At 41.5% G+C, this 20,533-nt stretch overlaps 1 protein-coding gene across 10 annotated transcripts in view; it reads left to right on the top strand.

The window, feature by feature from the left end:
* The first annotated feature begins 11,537 nt into the window (after positions 1-11,537).
* CTNND1 (catenin delta 1) overlaps positions 11,538-20,533 on the top strand; it is a 48,159-nt gene continuing 39,163 nt past the window's right edge. For all 10 annotated transcript variants that reach the window (XM_059405042.1, XM_059405040.1, XM_059405033.1 and 7 more), the window contains exon 1: positions 11,538-11,813. The gene's annotated coding sequence lies outside the window, so the exon portion shown is untranslated. The remainder of the gene's footprint in view (positions 11,814-20,533) is intronic.

Raw genomic sequence — 20,533 nt, 5'->3', positions numbered from 1 at the left:
TAAAAAAATTTTTTTTAATTTATTTATTTGACAGAGAGCGATCACAAGTAGGCAGAGAGGCAGGCGGAGAGAGAGGAGGAAGCAGGCTCCCTACCGAGCAGAGAGCCGGATGTGGGACTCCATCCCAGGACCATGAGATCATGACCCGAGCCGAAAGGAAGAGGCTTAACCCACTGAGCCACCTAGGCGCCCTAAAATAAATAAATCTCAAACAAAATAAATACATTTTCCAATGTTCTGAGGATAAGACCTACTTCTTTGCACAACACTTCAGAACTCACACGTTGCTGCTAATTTCTCTCCCCGTATCTCTCATCAATACACTTCCTGGAGTCTGCCCTCTAGCCATAGTGAACCACTCACAAATCCTTGGTTGCATCTTCATCTCTGTACATGTTGTTTTCTCTGCCTGAGGAAATCTTTCCCCACTTCCTTCTACTCCTGTTTGTCCTCCAGATCTCCACTAAGAGATTATTTTTTCCAAGAAAATCACCCTAACCTGTGTCCCCCAACCTCCTCATGTCTGGGAAGGTGCCCCTCTCTTGTGCTCCTGTCTCAGTGTTATTTATTATATTGCAGTTACTTGGATCCACTGTTATCTCAAGTTTCTCTCCCCTTTACGTGATTTCCGTATAAGAAGGGATTTTATCTTCATACAGTATATATGCCCATGCTTGTACACTGTTATAACATACAACAGGCAATTGTTTTTTTAAAAAATTTTGAATTAAGGAATGAATTCCAATTCTGTACTTACTAAGAGAACCAACAGGCAAGACAAATTAACTCCCTAAGCCTCAATTCATTCATCTGTAGAACTGGAACCATATCACATTATCTCACAAGACTGTTGTAAGAATCAAATGAGACACTAGATGATATTGTATGTACTCTGCAAAGTACAGAGTGCTACACGATGTTGGTTGTCATAATCCCTTTTTATAAATGAAGAAACTGAGCTCCAGAGAGATGAAGTGAGGCTTGGGTATTTGTCACTTAATTTCTAAGTAACAAAGCTAAGACTCTGACCCCTAGTCTTGGGCTTTTTATAGGATACCAGGCTCAGGGCGCCTGGGTGGCTCAGTTGGTTTGGGGTATGACTCTTGATCTCAGCTCAGGTCTTAATCTTAGGGTCATGGGTTCAAGCCCCCCACTGGGCTCCATGCTGGGCATGGAGCCTACTTAAAAAAACCAACAAAAATACACGATAGGGGCGCCTGGGTGGCTCAGTGGGTTAAAGTCTCTGCCTTCAGCTCAGATCATGATCCCAGGGTCCTGGGATTGAGCCCTGCATGGGGCTCTCTGCTCAGCAGGGAGCCTGCTTTCCCCCACCCCTCTGCCTGCCTTTCTGCCTACTTGTGATCTATCAAATAAATAAGTAAAATCTTTAAAAAAAATACATGATACCAGGCTCTACTTCATACTGACTGAACATTCCATGTATAAAGGAAAGGGGTGGAAACAAAACTATATATTTTTAAGTCTAACAACAAACAACAAAAACCTTTAATTTGAAGATGAGAAAAATTAAGCAAAAGTTTGGCAAGAAAATGAGAATATATGTAATAATATTGTCTAACACTTATATTGTGCTTTGTACATTAAAAGCATTGTTCTAAGTCCTGTATGTATGTTAGCTCCATCTTCACAATCACCCTGTTACATTTTAATTATCCACCTTTTACAGAATTTCTACACTTAATAAACTTTACATTACTTCATTACTTTCTTTTCTTTTCTTTTTTTTTTTTTTAAGATTTTATTTACTGGGGTGCCTGGGTGGCTCAGTGGGTTAAGCCACTGCCTTCAGCTCAGGTCATGATCTCAGGGTCCTGGGATTGAGCCCCACATCAGGCTCTATGCTCAGCAGGGAGCCTGCTTCCCCCTCTCTCTCTGCCTGCCTGCCTACTTGTGCACTCTCTCTCTGTCAAATAAATAAAATCTTTAAAAAAAATTAAAAATAATGATTTTATTTATTCACCTGAGAAAAAACCTAGGAGTGAGGGAGGGGAGAAAGGGAGAAACAGACTCCCTGCTGAGCAGGGAAGAGTGGGACATAGGGCTCAATACCAGGACTCAGAGATCATGACTTGAGCTAAAGGCAGATGCCTAGCCGACTGAGCCACCCAGGTTGCCCCTCTACTTACATGTTTTAAGAGAAAAAAAGCACAGTCTCATTTTCACTCTTGGAAACAGTAACTGTCCTAGAAACAAACAGCTCTTTACCAAATAACTTATAGTGCTCAAGGGTGGTAGCACATTTTCTTGGTTTTGTGCTCTATTCCCTGGCCCTGAACTCATTTTATCTTATTCTATAGTGAGTATTCTATATTGACATTTTAATTGAGTCCACACTAGTGTCTTACCTTCTGCCTGCAGAAGGACATCACAGAACACACCAGTCTGTTGCTGGTGATGAAGCTGCAGAAAAGCTAACCGGAGAAACCGGGGATTCCTGTATAGGATTTTGGAACTGGCAGGAGAGCACATGTTGGTCTCTTAACAAACTTTCTAGGTTTTCACAGATCAGATTCCTGTAGATGAGAAAGTGTATTTCAGAAGAATGCCTGTACCTAATTTGTTTTTCATTTTTGAAATGGTAGGAAAATCTTAAAAGTGGGAGATAACAGCCACGGGATGAGTTACCATAAGCCCAGAAATTGTGCCAAGGGTCTCTTAAGAATATCATAGTGTTTACATGTGGGAGCTTAGAAGCAAGCGTAGATTTGAATCCCAGCTCTGTTATTTATTAGCTTAGCTGTATAATCTCAAGCAAATGACCTAACTCTTCTGAGTCTCACTTTTCTCATCTAGGAAGTGGTAATGATAACGGTACTTACCTGGTGGAGCTGTTTTAAAGATTAAATGAGTCAATGCGGGTAAAATTGCTTAGCACCGCGAGTGCCTGACACATAATAACTATCACTTCTAAAATGGTAGCTATTGTTGTTATCCTCAAACCTTCTTCATTCACATTACCCCTGAGACTCAACGCCTACGGTGCTGACAACTCGTATTCTTCCTGAGCAACACACTTCTGAGTTCCATAGGTATAAACCTCAACTTAACACTTCTAAAGAGACAACACTGAATAGACAATTCTCTAGGAAGTTGTCCACACCTTCTTTTCTTTGAGCTCGCTCTATCACGCTAACCAGCAGAGGGTGCACAGTCAAGAAAAGCAGGTGCTGAACTCGGTGGAAAATCTCTCACAGAAATAAGGACACTGCCACCCTTGCTTCAGATGTTCTTGACCAAAGCAAGCCTAATACGGCCTGGGAATTGGCAAAGATTCTAGCCTTTAGGTTTGTCAGTCTGGTGAATCGACGGGCTAACAATGGAGAAGGCATAATTAAGCATTCTACCCTTCCTGATACAAGCTGGATAGATATCCTGAATTCAGGCTTACTCCATTCCCAGCTTTTTTTGCACGGAAACCCCCACACTCACTGCACAGGAAGGAACAGCTGGTGTTCCTTCCTTGGTATGCAGTTTTCTGTCAGGTGGCACCGAGGATCTGAACAGTTCCCGTCAAACTATTAGGAAAGAAAAGAGTGGAAGGGTTAATTAAGAAGGGGGTAGGCTCAATTTCCATTTCAGCCAGAGAAATGGGGAGCGGAGGGGGGCTGCTCTTGCAAGGTCCCAAACAGGCTCTGGGGAGGCTTCCCAACCCACCAGCACCCGGCCTCGCTCCCAGACCCAACCTGGAAGAGCTCGGCAGTCGGAGTGGCGCTCGCCGACGTCTTCGTGCTTGGGTCCTCTGTCCAGCCTGCCTTGCTTCCTCCCAAAGTCCAGCCTTGCGCGGGAAGGTTTAACAAAGCAGCTCAGGTGGGCCAATGACCTGAGGGTTCCTCTCCCTGTCCAGAACGGAGGAATCGGGGTTGGCGGAGAAAGCTGGGCTTCAGGGAAGGCCCTGCAATGCTGGGCGTCCCGCACGCTCTGGCCGCCCTGGCCCAACTCCTTTGAAGAGAGAACTCTCGGCGCGAAGATTTCTGGGAATGGAGCGTGGGGTTCCCCGAGGCCCGAATTCAGGGCTCCCCGTCACCACCACGCCCAGCCGCACGGGCTTTGCAGCCACCCCCTGTTGCCTTCGTACCGCTGCGGGCCCCGCCACCCTCCTGCACCGGGGCGTGGCGACAGCGAGGGCCTGAGGCCACGCGGCCCGCGCCACACACCTCGCGCCGCCGTCCCTGCGCAGGGCGCGTTGTGGGCCCGACGTCCTTCCTCCTCCCCCCGCCCTCGGTCTGACGTCTGCCTGAATACGTCATCCCCATTGGCCGAAGGCTCCTTGGACGACCAATCACAGGGAGAGGAGCACTTTGGGCGGGAGACTAAGTCTCGAGGGACTTGAGGGCTAAGCCAAGATAAGATGGTCGGGCGGCGAGAGGTAGGTGGGAAGAGGCTGCTCGGGAGGGATCCTTATAGAGGCCGCCTTCTCCCTCGGCTCGATGAAATCTCAGTGACGAGAGAGTCAGGATGCCCCAGTTAAGGCAGACTCCAAGGCGGTTGCCGGACACCTCTTTCTATCCCTCGAAAGAGGCTGTGGATAAACGGCCCTGGCCCTGTGAGATGGCACCAGGCTTCGCGGAGGAAAAAGCCGGTGGAGGGCTCTCCTCGCACCTTGATCAGGTCCCTCTGCTCTCTTAGCGCAGGAATGAGGTCTTTCGGCTGGAGTGCCTGAAATCAGGCTTTTCACAGATTCCACTCTGCGCGAAATCTCAGAGAACCGGTGCGACCAAGGGGGTTGCTGAACCTCCCGTGTGGAGTGGCCTCCGGTGTCCTTCCAGAGGTGACTTAGTGCGCTTCCTGACTGGAAACAGTTGTGTTCAGGGGTGAAATTTAAAAAAAAATTAAATGATTTCCGGTGCCTGGGTGGCTCAGCTGGTTAAGCGAATGCCTTGGGCTAAGGTCATGATCTTGGAGTCCTGGATCATCGAGGCCCCCATTGGGCTCCCTGCTCAGTAGAGAGTCTGCTTCTCCCGCTGACCTCTCTCTTTTCTTTCCTTTTTTTTTTTTTTAAGATTTTTTTTTTTTTTTTTAATTTATTTGACAGACAAGAGATCACAAGTAGGTAGAAAGGCAGGTGGGGGGGGGGGGCAGGCTCCCCGCGGCGCAGAGAGCCGGATGCCGGGCTCGATTTGAGAACCTTGGGATCGTGACCTGAGCCGAAGGCAGAGGCTTTAACCCACACTAAGCCACGCAGGCGCCCCTGACCTCTCTCTTTTCATGCTCTCTCTCTTTCTCTGTCTCAAATTAATTTTAAAAAATACAGGGATTTCAAGATTGAACATTTAGAGAGAAGTCCAATGCGCATTATAAATCTGAACAGCGGTTCTTACCCGTGTGTGTGTTAGGTCCTGGGGCCTGGTTTCATTTAGATGCTCTGCGAAGTCCAGCTCTAGATGAAGATGGCTGAATCCAAAGCCACCGGTGACAGAGTGTGGTGAAAACCAGAGCAGCGTTCACGGAGGCCCGCTGGAGGCCGATCGCGGAGATGCCCTGCAAAGGAACAGACAAGAGTGTGGAGAGGTGAGTAGTACCCTGCGCTCAAACAGGTCTCTATTGATACCTAACACCTTTTTAAAAAGGAGTTGAGTATGTCAATTGTACCATAATTATCAATTATATAGAATTAAATATTTTTAAGGGATTTGGGAAGGTTGACTGAAATATGGGGGGTGGGGGTGCATTTCCAAGTCAGGTAATATTTTCCTAGTTTGAGGCCTGCTCTTAAGGTGGAAAAAAGTTCAAGGAACAGAACACATTTTTGGTTGCAGTTATGTTTTGAAGAGGAAGCAACTGGTGAAAGGATATAAAACTTAGCAGAGGGGTGCCTGGGTGGCTCAGTGGGTTAAAGCCTCTGCCTTCGGCTCAGGTCGTGATCCCAGGGTCCTGGGATCGAGCCCTACATCGGGCTCTCTGCTCCGCAGGGAGCCTGCTTCCTCCTCTCTCTCTGCCTGCCTCTCTGCCTACCTGTGATCTCTGTCTGTTAAATAAATAAAATCTTTAAAAAAAAAAAATAAAAAAAAATAAAACTTAGCAGAAGCAAGTAAGCAAAAAGAAAAAAAAAAAAGACAAGGCAGAACAATGTTTGTTTATGACATCTTGCTGTGGAATCAAGACTTGAGGGCCACCTGGGTGGCTCAGTGGGTTAAAGCCTCTGCCTTCAGCTTGGGTCATGATCCAAGGGTTCTGGGATCAAGCCCCGAGTCATGATTTTTTTAAAGATTTTTTTAAAGGGCTCCTTGCTTGATGGGGAGCCTGCTTCCTCTTCTCTCTCTGACTGCCTCTCTGCCTACTTATGATCTCTGTCTGTCAAATAAATAAAATCTTAAAAAAAAAAAAAAAAGACTTGAGTGAGCAGGTGAAGTACTAGTAGAAGTGGACTTATAAGAAAAACAGAAATATTGGGGTGCCCAGGTGGCTCATTCGCTAAGCATCTGCCTTTGGCTCAGGTCATGATCCCAGGGTGCTGGGAGCCCTGCATAGGGCTCCCTGCTCAGCAGGAAGACTGCTTCTCCCACTCCCACTCCCCCTGCTTGTGTTCCTTCTCTCACTGTCAAATAAATAAATGAAATCTTAAAAAAAAAAAAAAAAGAAAGAAAAACAGAAATATTATATCCCCTCATGAATTTGTTATTATGATTAGGTTAGTTTTCAAGAAATAGAAAGGACTCACTTCTTCATTTCTTCTTTTTTTTAAATCCAACACCGTTTAAATATATCTTGTGACAGTAGAATTTCTAAAGGGAATGGTGAACAGCCTTCCAACCCAGAGCTTTAAAAATGACAAACATTCTATGGTAACGTGTAGCCACCAGAGGGTAGAAACGAGTAAAAATATTTTGTCTTCCTTTGTATGTCTAGCCAGTGCTTTTTGGAGTTGATTTTTTGTTGTTTCTTCTCCTTGGCATTTATGGTTTTAGCTATTTTAGAAGTAGAGACAGCACAGCGTTCAGCCCTACATAATAATTTTAATATTTTTAAAAATTTTTATTTAACTAACTTATTTTTAATATTTCTTTTTTTAAAGGATTTTTTTTTTAAAGATTTTATTTATTTGACAGAGATCACAAGTAGGCAGAGAGGCAGGCAGAGAGAGAAAGGAGGAAGCAGGCTCCCTGCTGAGCAGAGAGCCAGATGTGGGGCTCAATCCCAGGACCCTGGGATCATGACCTGAGCAGAAGGCAGAGGCTTAACCCACCGAGCCACCCAGGTGCCCCCTTATTTTTAATATTTCTATTTTGAATACAAAATTATTTCCCAGCTCTTCCCTAATCTTTTACTATAGATTCCTATTCTTCTGTTTGTTAAGTGGAGATGACTGTGGTGGGGGGGAGAATCACACTTTGAGAGTCATAAAATCGAGCACTGAATGTAATATTCAATGCATTCAAAACAAAACAAAATGAAAGAAAGAAAACAAAGGAGAGAAAAAAAAAAACCCTGAAATAAAAACCAACCATGTATGTCTAAACATATTCTCAATCCATTGACTTCTCTCTACTTTTACTGCTGCCATTGTAGTCAGCTCGGTATTACAGTAGCTTGACCTTCAAACTAATTTCCTTGCTTTCACCCTTGCCCTCTTTATTCCATTTGTCACATAAGCCAGCAGATCTTTTCAAAATCTGAGATCATGTCATTCCACTGTTGATAACACTCACAGGCCTCCCTCTACTGAGAGTAAGTTAATCAAAACTTCCTCTAACCTGTAAAATCCTTCATATTTCTATCACTCCCTCCTCATTTTGAGACTGCTGGATCCACCAGGTTTCAGCTTCATCCTTGAGGGCTTTGGCATTAGTAGTTACCGTTGTTCATATGTTCTCATAGTTGTCTGCTTCTTCCCATTTAGATTTCAACTTAAATGCCAAACTCTCGGAGAGTTTGTCCTTGACATCTAATGTTGCACAAGTCACAAGTCATTCTTATCAGTCTCTCTTAAATTTCGGTTTAGTGTTCCGTCTGACATCTTATTTTTTAAATCTTCTTTCTCCCTCCACTAGAATGTAAGCTTTCTGAGAGCGGGGTACTTGTCTACTCATTATCTAGAAGAGTACCTGGCTCATAGAAGGTGCTCAAAATAACCCAAGTGGAACTCATCTTTTTACTTTGGGTCACCTGAGTGTAAACAGTTTTTCCACTGAGTATTAATCCTTGTGATGCTTTATTTGGAGACAGCTGTTCCAGATAGATTTAACTTTTAACAAGTTTTTCACCACCGAGTTATCTTTTTTTTTTTTTTTTTTTTTTTAATAGGCTCTATACCCAATGTGGGGCCTGAAATCATGACCACAAGATTAAGAGACACATGCTATACCAACGGAGCCAGCCAGGCTGCCCCCGAGATATCTTTTTTGATTTGTATATAACTTTATTTCAAATGTTATCTACAAATTCATTAATATAAAATGCCTTACCCCAGGATTACATAACTGGTAAGCCAAGCGACTTCATTTACTCATCCATCTGTTGCTAAATGTGAGATTTTATGCTGAGCTCTGGGGATATATCTTGAACTAGAGAGACCCTTTCATATCTTCATAGAGCTTATCTTCTGGTGAGGAGACAGGAAAGCACACACAAAAGGAAGGCAAAATACTTGCAAGTTTTTAGTGGTGATGTGAGGAAAACAAGACCAATCTATCTGTAGAAGATCATAGAATATTCTAGAATACGGGTCTGATCTAGGAACCAATGAATCAACAAATGGTTTTTTTCCCCCAAACATTTCTTGTGCTGGTGGTTTTCTTTTGGCAATCATCTTTGGCTTCTGAATTTGCTGTGGAGGATCAGGAATACTAAATGGAGAGTAGAGGTAGAAGATGTGATAAGAGGGATGCTGGGTGACTCAGTTAAGTGTCTGCCTTCAGCTCAGGTCATGATCTCAGGGTTCTGGGATTGAACCTGGCGTTGGGCTTCCTGCTCAGCGGGGAGTCTCCTTCACTCTCTCCCTCTGTCCCTTACCTGGGCTCAGGTGCACTCTGTCTCTCTTTTTCTCAAATAAATAAAATCTTAAAAAAAGTAAGACGTGAGAAGATAGTAGCAGAAGATTCCTAGAGAATGAGAGCGAGAGGTTGTTATTTCTCTGTTAAATGTATTTATTTTTCCAGTCTGGTTTGTTTAAAGCCCACCAAACGTGCTGTGATGCCTTTTTGAGAGAAGTCATTTTTTTGGCCACTTGAGATCAAATATGAGGGTCTGTGAGACTGCAGACAGAATATGAGGGGGTGGATAATGCCCTTTTCAGCTTAATTGGAAGGGCACATAACAGAGAGAAGTGGAATTCTGGTTTAGATAGATAAGGAAAGGTCAGATTATAGTTAATAAAGTATAGTTAATTGAAAAAAGTATAAAAAATAAAAAATATAGTATAAAAATAAAAAAGTGTAGTTAATAAAAGTGTGACTTCAGTGTATTGAGTGAATAAATGTAACACCTTGAAAGCAGATGAGGAACTTGGCCTTTATCCTGATCCCAGTGTGAAGTGATGGATAGAGCATGGGCTTTGGAGTCAGATGGATGAGGGGTTCACTTCTCAGCTGGATGATCTCATCATCAAGTTTCTTCACCTTGTTGAACTTTGATTTCCTCATTTGTGAAATGATGGTAGTACTATGTCCATGGTGTTTTAGAACTTAGAGATAATGAGTGCAAAGTGCCTTTCACATGATAGATGCTCTGTTATTGTTTGCTATTATGGGGCATTGGTGAGCCACTGAAGGTTCGGGGACAAGGTTGATACTGGTGATAATAACTTATTCTTAGTTTATAACCAAATGCAGTACGTTTTAAGAACTTTATGTGTGTTGGGGCGCCTGGGTGGCTCAGTGGGTTAAGCCGCTGCCTTCGGCTTGGGTCATGATCTCAGGGTCCTGGGATCGAGTCCCACATCAGGCTCTCTGCTCATCAGGGAGCCTGCTTCCTCCTCTCTCTCTCTGCCTGCCTCTCTGCCTACTTGTGATCTCTCTCTGTCAAATAAATAAATAAAATCTTAAAAAAAAAAAAAAAGAACTTTATGTGTGTTTTAATTCTCACAGCAGTCCTGTGAGAGAGATAGAGTTATTATCCCCATTTTACAGTTAAGGAAACAGAGACTCAGAGAGGTTATATAATTTGTCCAAAGTCACATAGTAATACATTTACTTAAGTGTCCTTGCAGAGGAGGAAGGTTTGTAGCCAAGGCAGTTTGAGTGCAGAATTTGTGCTCTTAACCATTACTCTGGATTATGAAAACTTTATGAAGATTCATTTGGTAGCAGTCTAACAGGATAGAATTTAGGCTTTTCAGTAAGAAAGAAAAAGGAAATTTTAAATACATCATTATTATCTTTGTTTAGTAACTACCAAATGACCAAAAAATACTAGTCTTTGTCAAGCCTGTTAAAAAAAAAAAATCCAGTCTCTGTCTTTCATGGCGTAACAGTGTAAGAACATATTAAGGATAATTCTTTTTTTTTTTTTTTTAAGATTTTATTTATTTATTTGACAGACAGAGATCACAAGTAGGCAGAGAGGCAGAGAGAGAGAGAGGAGGAAGCAGGCTCCCCGCCGAGCAGAGAGCCCGATGCGGGACTCGATCCCGGGACCCCGAGATCATGACCTGAGCCGAAGGCAGCGGCTTAACCCACTGAGCCACCCAGGTGCCCCAGGGATAATTCTTAACTCAGGAAAAGAATACTCATATAATCATCTACTTGGGTTAAATGTAAAAAGAGAATGTAGGAACTCTAGCATCTTAAGCTCCAAGTATACAAAGAAACTGTATTTTCTTAACAGGAGACTTGTTTTTTCTTACACATGCTGTGAATGCCTCTAAATATATTGCTTGCTTATTAAATTCCATTTATTCTCCCTCCCATCAAACCCTCCTTATTTTGATTTGGGGACAAGTGGGAAGACAGGATTTTCCTCAACAGCTTAGTGGATTTAGCTTCCTGCTAGTTGAAATATACATATAGACTCTAAAAACTGTTAACAAGTCCAGGCATTTATTTTTTCTCATTAGCTCTTATGCAGTTAAATGACAACAAGGAAATTGAGAGTTTACCTCAGATATTCCCTACCATCCTAATCAATACATAATAGTTCTATTTCTAGGATTTTTCTCTCCTTCCCTTCCTGTCTTCTTTTGGGAAAATGCCTTGGGTTGAAAGCAACAAACCAAATAGCAGCAGGCAAATAAAATCAGCTCTTCTTCTATTTCCCTACCCGGAAACGAAGGGAAAGAGAGCAAGAACCCCACCACAGAAGAGAACTGAAGCTTAGGCGTGCCATCCTGAAAAGCCCTTGTCCCTCCCCCCACCCAGGAGCTCTGCAGCAATTCCTCAGAGATTGTGTAGTCTCCACTTTAAATATAAATATATATATAAAACTTCCCCCTGTCTCTTTCTCTCCTCCTCTCGCTCTCCTTTTTATTTTTTTAATTTCCTATAATAAAGTTTCCTATTGGATAAAATCAGCTCCCTGATTTATGCCTGGTTCCTATTGGAAGTTCTCAGGGGCTGACATCACTTAGGAAAGCGAGGGGGTAGGGCTGCCAGATCAGTTTGTCACCACCCAGGCTCCCTAGCCTTTGGCTGGGTGCAACTTCCATTTTAGGTGTTGGATCTGAGAGAAAAAAAAAAGAGAGAGAGAGAGAAACTGAGAGAGAGGGAGAGAGAGAGAGAGAAAGAAGAGCAGGAAAGATCCTGAAAGGAGGAAGCGGTGGTGAAAAATCAAGTACCTTGCTGGATTTGTCTTTCTCAGCACACTGACGAAGCCTTGGGTTTCTTTCTTAAAGGACTGGTTTTTAGAAGTCCACATTTGAGGTGTGTGCCTTTTTAAAAAATGTGTGTACAGACGGGTAAAGGAGGAGAAGCCAAGTCGAATTTTTGTCTTACGGTAACCAGAGGGAAGTTAAAAACGAGAGAATCTGCTCTGCTGACGGGTGACTTTTAAGCAATTATTATTTTTTCTTTCTACTTACTTGGGGAAATTTGGGTATTATATTAGAAAGTAAAATATTCAAGACCCAGAAACAAACTTCTAGGTCTCTCTAATATAGAGATTAATAGATTCAGAGGGGTGAGAGCAAATTTACATTTACATGTAAATTTACATTTTGGTGTGTTCTCTGCTTTTATATTTTTTAGGGTTTTAAGCTAACAGATTTCTATTTTCAGAGCCCAAACCGAAAGTTCGGTATTTTGGCATGTTGCATGTGGGTTGGGAAAGGAATTTGTCCGGGTCGGAAGCTAGTTACACAGATGGTTCTTCATATGTTTCAAAACTTTTTTCCCCCCGTTATCATTAGATTTATGGAAGTGGAAAGTTGTAGGGAGCTTTGCAGCTTTAAATGGTGGTGTTTTTTTCCTTCAGAGAGTTTGAACGGCCCAGATCAGTTTCAGCTCTGCTGTTCCTGGGTGGATCCCTCTTTTACTTTTCCAGGTGCGGTGGGTGGGAGCCTCGTTCTCCGGCTAGACCTAGCCTCCCTGCTTTGCTTTATAAAAGAAAACAAATGGATCCATGTTAAACAAACTACCATTCCTTTCTTCTTAAGACTACCTTTGACGGCAGAGATTTGTGGAGGTGTAGGTTCAGTTTGCAAGTACCGTAACGTTTAAATGCTTCGAGGGATAAGGAAATTCTAATCATGCTTTTTCAGTTCACCTGAATAAAGTGGCAACACACCTGGAAATATTTTTAGCTTTGTGCCCCTTGAAAGGGCCGTGGATTTAATGAGATGAGGCTAAGAGAAAACACTCAATGCAAACTTTAGTGTTTAGAATGCATTTAAGAAAGCACAACAGAAATTCTTATTTTTAAGCCAGCTGAAAGTTGTTCTTTGGAGCTGAGTTTTTTTGTTTGCTATATTTGCCGTGAAATCAGAAATCCGTAAGAGCTGAAGGCCCATGACTGCTTTCATATATTTAATCTTAAGATTTGTTTTGATTTTGTTTTTGCAAATACATTCTTGGAAAAATACTGTTTGTAGATAATTATATAGCCAACTCATCAGTAGCTGAAAACCGAGTGTTCCCTTCTTTCTGTCTTTGAAAATGCGAATCGGTCTGAAAATTATAGCTGGAATAGATACTGCCCTGATTGTAACAAGATGGGCCTTAATAGATAAGCAGCTCTTTAGCTTTAAACTGGTATGTATTTTTAAAAATCCTCTGGTTTTGTGCCCTCCCCCCATTCTTTTTAGACCACAACTCTTCCTTGAATTTCTTTACCAGAATGAGAGTATTTCTTGAAAGATGATTTCATCCTTGTGAGGTTGTGGCTTCAGAGGAAACAACTTTGTTCCTTCTTTTAATATAATCTATGCGAGGGCTACAGTAAAATCTGCATGTCTGAATCTCATAATTATAGCAAGTGCAGTTAAAAAGAAAGGAAAAAGAATGTGTACAGTCTCTTGGGCTGTAGTTCTTATTTAATATTTTCTGAATTTTCTTTCAAACATTTCTCTGCTTTGACTCCAGCCAAGGGGAGGTTTCTTGGTGGATCTTTGGAGGGTTGGTCATGTTGCTGCCAGAGTGTCGGTTTCCCACTCAACCTTTAGGGGGAGGGATGAGGGAATCTGAAGAAGGAGTACAAAGGCAGTTTGAAAATAGGTTCTGGATGACTGAGTGGTGGTGATTTGGTTCCAGCTTTAAATACTGGGCTTTGTGTAGCTACAGTGAGCATCCTAGTGACTAGTGTCCAGGACTATTTCCACGGCTGAGGCTTTGTTTTGATTGGTGTGTATTATAGAGCATTTTGGTTGATAAGATGGAAGATTCGTCTTTTATCTCACCTCTACTAGTTCTTTCAGGAAATACAAGGGGTCCAAATAAGTAAATCTTTTATTTTCTGTTTTGCTTCTCATTTTGGTTTTTGGGTAAAAAATGACAAGTAAGTATGAGTTGTGCAGATTTTCCTTTTTTTTTTTTGTTCGGCTCCTATATACTGTTGGTTTCTTTGTTATATGACTAAGGTACGGTCTGTGTATTCAGGTGGGAGTCTCTTTGGGTGGTTAGAGTTCTAGCACCTTTCTTAGGGTTCCAAATTATGGAGAGTCACAGGGGCAAGGCCGTGTTCTCTGAGTGTAAAAATCGGGACTATTTGAGATAAAAAACAAAAAAAGAGCTCCGAGTAATTGCAATTCAGCCTTAGGTTTATGGTTGCTCTCTAGGGATGGGTGAGACAGGATGGATGCAGATAAATTAAGCATAGATCACTATACAATTGGAATAACAAAATGATTAGCTCTGTATAATTTATTGCTTTTTATTTTAGTATCTGATGGTCCCCTGTTACTTCTAGCCCTTTCTCCCCACCCTCTTGTTTTTTTACTGCATGGTAAGCATTTTGCATAAACTATTTACTTAATTTCCCACAACAGTTTTTTAAGGAATGTGAGCCTCAGAGAAGCTGAGGTTTGCTGAAAATCTCACTGCGTGTAAATGGCCACGCCAGGATTAAATCCTGGTCTGACTAACTACAAAGTCCATGGACTTAGCCACTAATGTTCTACCATTCTCCAAAGAGAACAGAAACAAGAACCAGAACTAAAATGAGCCCTTGCTAGAGGCAGAAGTGTTTAATTTTGCAGAGGGCCAGTCCCCACTTAGATTTCCAACCCCCTGCATATTGGGATAATTATGTAAAAAATCCATTTTCCACAAATCCCATAGGGAGCTGAATATGTTAGAATGGGTATTATCTCACTCGAAAACAGGGATCTTCCCATGTGCTCATTGTTGCTGTCCTGACTTCTTAAACTTACTGGAAATGCCTCCAACTTTGATTATCAGTGAAATTTCTTCTTCCAGACAATTTTGGAATGATCTTGCCAACTTGTAGGGAGAGGCTTGTAACAGTAGTTCAAATGATGTTTATCACACTGTGTTAAAATTGTCTGCTTATTTTTGTCTTTCCCTCTAGACTGTGAGCTGCTTGAGTGTAGATGCTGTGTTACTTCTGTGTCCTCTTAGCACCTATCTCAGTGTCTGGTGTGTACCAAGGTGTCAGTAAGCCTTAGTTAAATAAAGCACTTGATAGGAATCACTGAGGTACTTTTGTGGGGAAGGCTGAAAGGAAGTTGAGATAGGAAGCAATACAGCCTAGATTAATGAAATCACATTGTGATTTAGAAACTTCTGCTGTATAGTTTGTAGTTTCGACCTTTTACACATTTCCTCTCGTTTTTAAGTAAGGTTTCTGGAGATAATCGAAGTCTTAAAATTTTAATTAAAAACAAGATTCTGTTTCTTTTCTAGGCAGGATGTCCAAAGAATAGTATAAAAAGTAAGGATCCTAATATTTCATAATTTAGGCAGCTGTAAACTTCAGTCACTGAAACTTTAAATACAACCATTGCCTACAGGGAGGCACTGCTTACCTGGAGCTTATAGGGCAGCAACAGGAAAGTATTGCTTTCAGACATGTTGGAAGTGAGTGGTTTTTATACTAATTAATAAAACCATAAAAAGCTTGGGATGATAGTTTTGACTATCAGTGTTCTAAAGGAAGTATGTTCAGATATCATTGTATTTTTTAAATTAGTGCTTCTGCCATGAAACTTCAGGAGATTTTGTTCACAAAATGTATTGAGAAGTTTATGAATTTGAGAACCCAAATTAATTTTCATGGGTAATTTAGAGAGATAGTAACAAGGCACTTGCCTAAAATAATGATGCATAGGTTATCAGTATATGATTTCATGTTCTCTTCCATTGCACAAGGAATCAAATGCCAGGATCATAAAGCTGAAATAGGGATTGCTCTCCCTAAATGCAGCAACCTGCAAGGTTTCCAATAGAGAGCATTGATACAGCCTGGCAGCAACATAGTAAGGAGGGAAGAACTGATATTCTGGTTAGAACTAGCAAGGGGGAAATAAGTGTATGGATAGATTAGTATTTGGTTATATTGTATAATGTATTTTGGGGAATAAATGTGCTCCCACGCCCCATATTTAGGATTACATGTCATTGATTATTAAATATTAAGCATTGAGAATAGAGCCCACATTTACTGTTGTGCTTCAGGGACGGTATTCCCCATTTTTAGGGCCATTTCCTCTCCAGTGAGTCCTTCAGTATGACTGGAGTGGTGTGGGCAATTTAGATCAGGCATTTAGTGGGACGTTACAAGGATCATTTTCTTAAAACTTTCTTTTCTGGCCAAAAGGTAATTTGGTCATCACTTTTAGAAAAGATATCCTGTTGTATGATAAAATCAACTTCAAACTTTTGATTTTGAAAAAAATTTCAAACTTAGAGGAAAGTTCCAGGAATAGACAAGAACTGCTATGTATCCTTTAGTCACTTAGACACCCATGGTTGACCTTTTGCCTCAAATGTTTTATTATTCTGTATTTTTTTTTTTTTTTTTTATCAGTATGCTGACTGAGCAGAATTTCCAGTCTAAGAGTTCCACAGACCTGGAGAGGCAAGGCACGGTAGCATAGTGGTTACCAGCGCGGATCCCTGAGCTAGTCTACTTGGATCCACTCTTGCTCAGCCACTACTAGTGCGTAGCCTTGGGCAGATTGTTTAACTGCTCTAAGCCTCTCTGCTGGTAAAATGAGGACAAGGTTATCCATCTCATAGAATTGTCATGATGCTTAAGTGATTTAATATATGTAAAAACGGTGCTCATGGTTAACTTTGTCTTGTAAGTTTTTGCATTAGAATGGGTGCTTTAGATGAATTCAAGTATCTTTTGCCTGTTGAACTAAAGACCCTTTAAGACCTTAAAGGGTCTTTCAACCTTCTGTTCTCTGGTACAGATTTTGTATTGGAAATAAATGGGCTTCCCATTTATTTATTTTATTTATTTATTCCCATGAGTAAGCTTTTTTTTTTTTTTTAAGATTTTATTTATTTATTTTTAAGGATTTATTTATGTACTTGAAAGAGGGAGCATGCACACATCGGGGAGGTGTGGTGGGAGAGGATGTTTTAAGCAGTTGAGTGGGGAGCCTGATGCAGGGCTCCAACTCAGATTCCTGAGATCACAACCTGAGCCGAAACCAAGAGTATGTTGCTTAACTGACTGCACCACCCAGGCGCCTCTAAGATTTTATTTTTAAGTAATCTTTATGCCCACCGTGGGTCTTGAACTTAACAGCCCGGGATATCTTGTATGCTCCACAAACAGCCAGCAAGGCACCCCAGGCTAACTTTTTTTTAACAGGGGAAAAGTGTCTAATAATAGGCAAGTCTGGGGAGTTATTTGGACAGGGTTGTCCAAAATATAGAGATGGATAACTTTTAATAAAGTAAAGTGAGCATTATTGGGAGAAGAGAAACAGATTGCAGAGCTTGAATATCTTTTTTTTGTTTTTTAAAGATGTTATTTATTTACTTGACAGACAGAGATCACGAGTAGGCAGAGAGGCAGGCAGAGAGAGGAGGAAGCAGGCTCCCTGCTGAGTGGAGAGACTGGTGTGGGGCTCAAGCCCCATGTGGGGTTCCATCCCAGGACACTGAGATCCTGACCTGAGCTGAAGGCAGAGGCTTTAACCCAGTGAGCCACCCAGGTGCCCCGCAGAGCTTGAATATCTTAATGGTAATTTCTTCAGAGACTTGGAGACTTTAGGGACAAGCAGCCGTACAGGTTGCTACTTTTTTTTTTTTTTTTAAGATTTTATTAATTTATTTTCGAGTGCGTGTGCATAGGTTGTGGGGAGAAGGAGCAGAGGCAGAGGGACAGAGGCAAGAGGGAGAAGCAGGCTCCCCACTGAACAAGGAGCCTGATGTGGGGCTCCATCCTAGGACCCTGAGATCATGACCTAAGCCAGAGGCAGACACTTAACCACTGACCAACCCAGGTGTCCCTCTCCCAGCTTTTCCATCTACAAGAGGTAGAACTCTAGCATCCAGGGGTAAACTTTCTTTAATTTTGCAGAGAAGGGACTGGAAAAGGTTTGTTTGGGCTTATTATTTTTGACATTGGATCAGATTCTTTACCTTGAAGTGTTTTCCAATCAGGGTTTTGTAGAATAATATCCAGCTGTGAATTGTTGTACAGAAAACTACCTAAAAATGAAGGCAGGCTTTTACTATCCCCTTTCTTGAAATAAACTTCCCTCTTTTATGTTCAGGAAGCATCATTCTCTATTTTCAATCCTGATTTATGAACATTTGTAAAACTGGGGCATGTAGAAATTTTGAGTTCATCATTGCTTCCTGTGAGAAGTGTGCTTCTAAGAAAGAGGTCTGGCTTGTATGTGGAAAAGGCCAACTGTGGCCTGTGGGAAATGTATATGTGTTAGATGCAGCCTTGCCTGGAAACTTCTAGGTTTCTTCTAGGTGAAGGTCTTCCTTTTCGTCAAACTAACTAACCCATGAAACCGGTGTTCTGAAAACTATTTATTTATTTATTTATTTTTTAAGATTTTATTTATTTATTTGACAGAGAGAGATCACAAGTAGGCAGAGAGGCAGGCAGAGAGAGAGAGGAGGAAGCAGACTCCCCGCCGAGCAGAGAGCCCGATGCGGGACTCCATCCCGAGTCCCAGGACCCTGAGATCATGACCCGAGCCGAAGGCAGCGGCTTAACCCACTGAGCCACCCAGGCGCCCCTGAAAAGTATTTAAACTAATTTCTGTTGACACTCCATAGCTTCCTATCATAACTCCCCACTCAGCTCTTTACATTTTTAAAAATTTTTTTTATTTTTTAAAGATATTATTTATTTATTTGACAGACAGATCACAAGTAGGCAGAGAGGCAGGCAGAGAGAGACAGGAGGAGGAAGCAGGCTCCCTGCTGAGCAGAGAGCCCGATGCAGGACTCGATCCCAGGACTCTGAGATCATGACCTGAGCCGAAGGCAGCGGCTTAACCCACTGAGCCACCCAGGCGCCCCGCTCTTTACATTTTTTTAACCCACATTTTCGTCTACTGATTCTTCTACGTTTTCTCCTTTTTGTTTGTTTTCCTGATCTCTGGTGTCTATCTTTTCTCCTGAGGTTGGTAGTGTTCATGGGCATTGCTTTGCCTTGCTAGCACTTAATATGGAAGAAGTTTCTGATTCTTATCGTAGAATAAATTGTACTTTTGTGCTAAAGGTACATGTATTAGGATGCTGCTTCTGGTTTATTTCAGTTAGAGATTTAAGATAAATTGTGATTAAAGAAGATCTAGTAATTCAGATTAGTTATCTTTTTGATTCTCATATCTCATCCACATTTACTAATTAATTACTCATTTTGGGTCACTTGACAGTGGAGCAAAAGAATTGTACTTTTCCAATGGTAAATTACCAGTTTTGTGTGTGTGCTTCCTGTGTTGTTCTCTATTGGAATGCAGTAGCACATTGAGAGATTGCTTTGTGGCATGAAAAGATTTTTGTTTTAGGGAGCTTATATTTTAAGGAACCAAAATATATTCTGATGGTTGAGGACATAAGACATTGTTAGGGAAACTGGGTCAACTTTTCAATACTTTTATCAAAGCACCTACAGTTACCATTTCTTTGCAAGTGAAGTGAATTTCCTTGAAACAAAGTAACTGGTGTATATTCAACACACTTTTAAAATAGAGTAGCCTGTTTTAAAGGAGAAATTAGTGCCAATCTGATTTGTTTCCACTATTTCTCTGTTGGAAGGGGGAAGTTCTGTAACTTCTCTGCTGTTCTGTTCTCCATTGACTACTTTGTAAACCAGGACAGAGTTGGTCATTTGAATGTGTACCCTGCTGAAGGTCAGGCCACAAGAGACCCCAGCTGATGGGCCTAAGATCACAATTAGAAAAAAAAGTATAGAAAGTTACATTAAATGGAAATCAAGGATATGCTAGGTGCATTTCTAAAATTAAATATCATCACAGATCTTTCAGAGAGCTGCCAAAGGTAAACAAGAATCTTTTCACTCTTTCCTATTTTTATTTTTAAAAATTGGCTTCTTAGGCTATTTTAAGAAAACATGACAGCATTCTTTCTTTGTCCCATCCTGTTCTCTTACTACTGTACATGAGCTCTTATATACATGTGAAAATAACTGTTTTGCAACCAGTCATAAGACTCAGAAGACAATATATAGTCCAACATACTAATTGAAAGAGGGAATTGCTGGGGCACCTGTCTGGCTCAGTTGGTGGAGCATGGGACTCTTCTTGGGGTTGTAGTTTTGAGTCCCATGTTGGGTGTGGAGATTACTTAAAACTAGAAAATCTTAAAATTAAAGGGGTGCCTGGGTGGTTCAGTCATTCATCTGCCTTCAGCTCAGATCGTGATCCCAGAGTCCTGGGATCCAGCGCTGCACCCGGCTCCCTTGCTCAGTGGAAAACCTGCTTCTCCCTCTCCTGCTTCTCTTGCTTGTGGTGCCTCTCACTCTCTCTCTGTCAAATAAATTAAATAAAATCTTTAAAAAAGAAAATTGAATTGTTTTGCACGTATAAATGTCACTCTCTTGGTGTAGAACTTTTTTGCTAGAAACCTTTTGGTGGGAGAGGGGCAGGATTTTTTTACTCCAAACATTTAGTTGTAACAATACAGGAGTTACCTTTTAAATCTCCTGACAAGATGTAGTGAATAAACCTTTGTGTGCAAAACGA

This window comes from Mustela nigripes, chromosome 1 (assembly GCF_022355385.1).
Source record: "Mustela nigripes isolate SB6536 chromosome 1, MUSNIG.SB6536, whole genome shotgun sequence".
In the NCBI taxonomy this organism is placed as follows: domain Eukaryota; kingdom Metazoa; phylum Chordata; class Mammalia; order Carnivora; family Mustelidae; genus Mustela; species Mustela nigripes.
The sequence above is the reverse complement of the archived record's forward strand: the minus strand, read 5'-3'. Positions and strand labels throughout refer to the sequence as shown.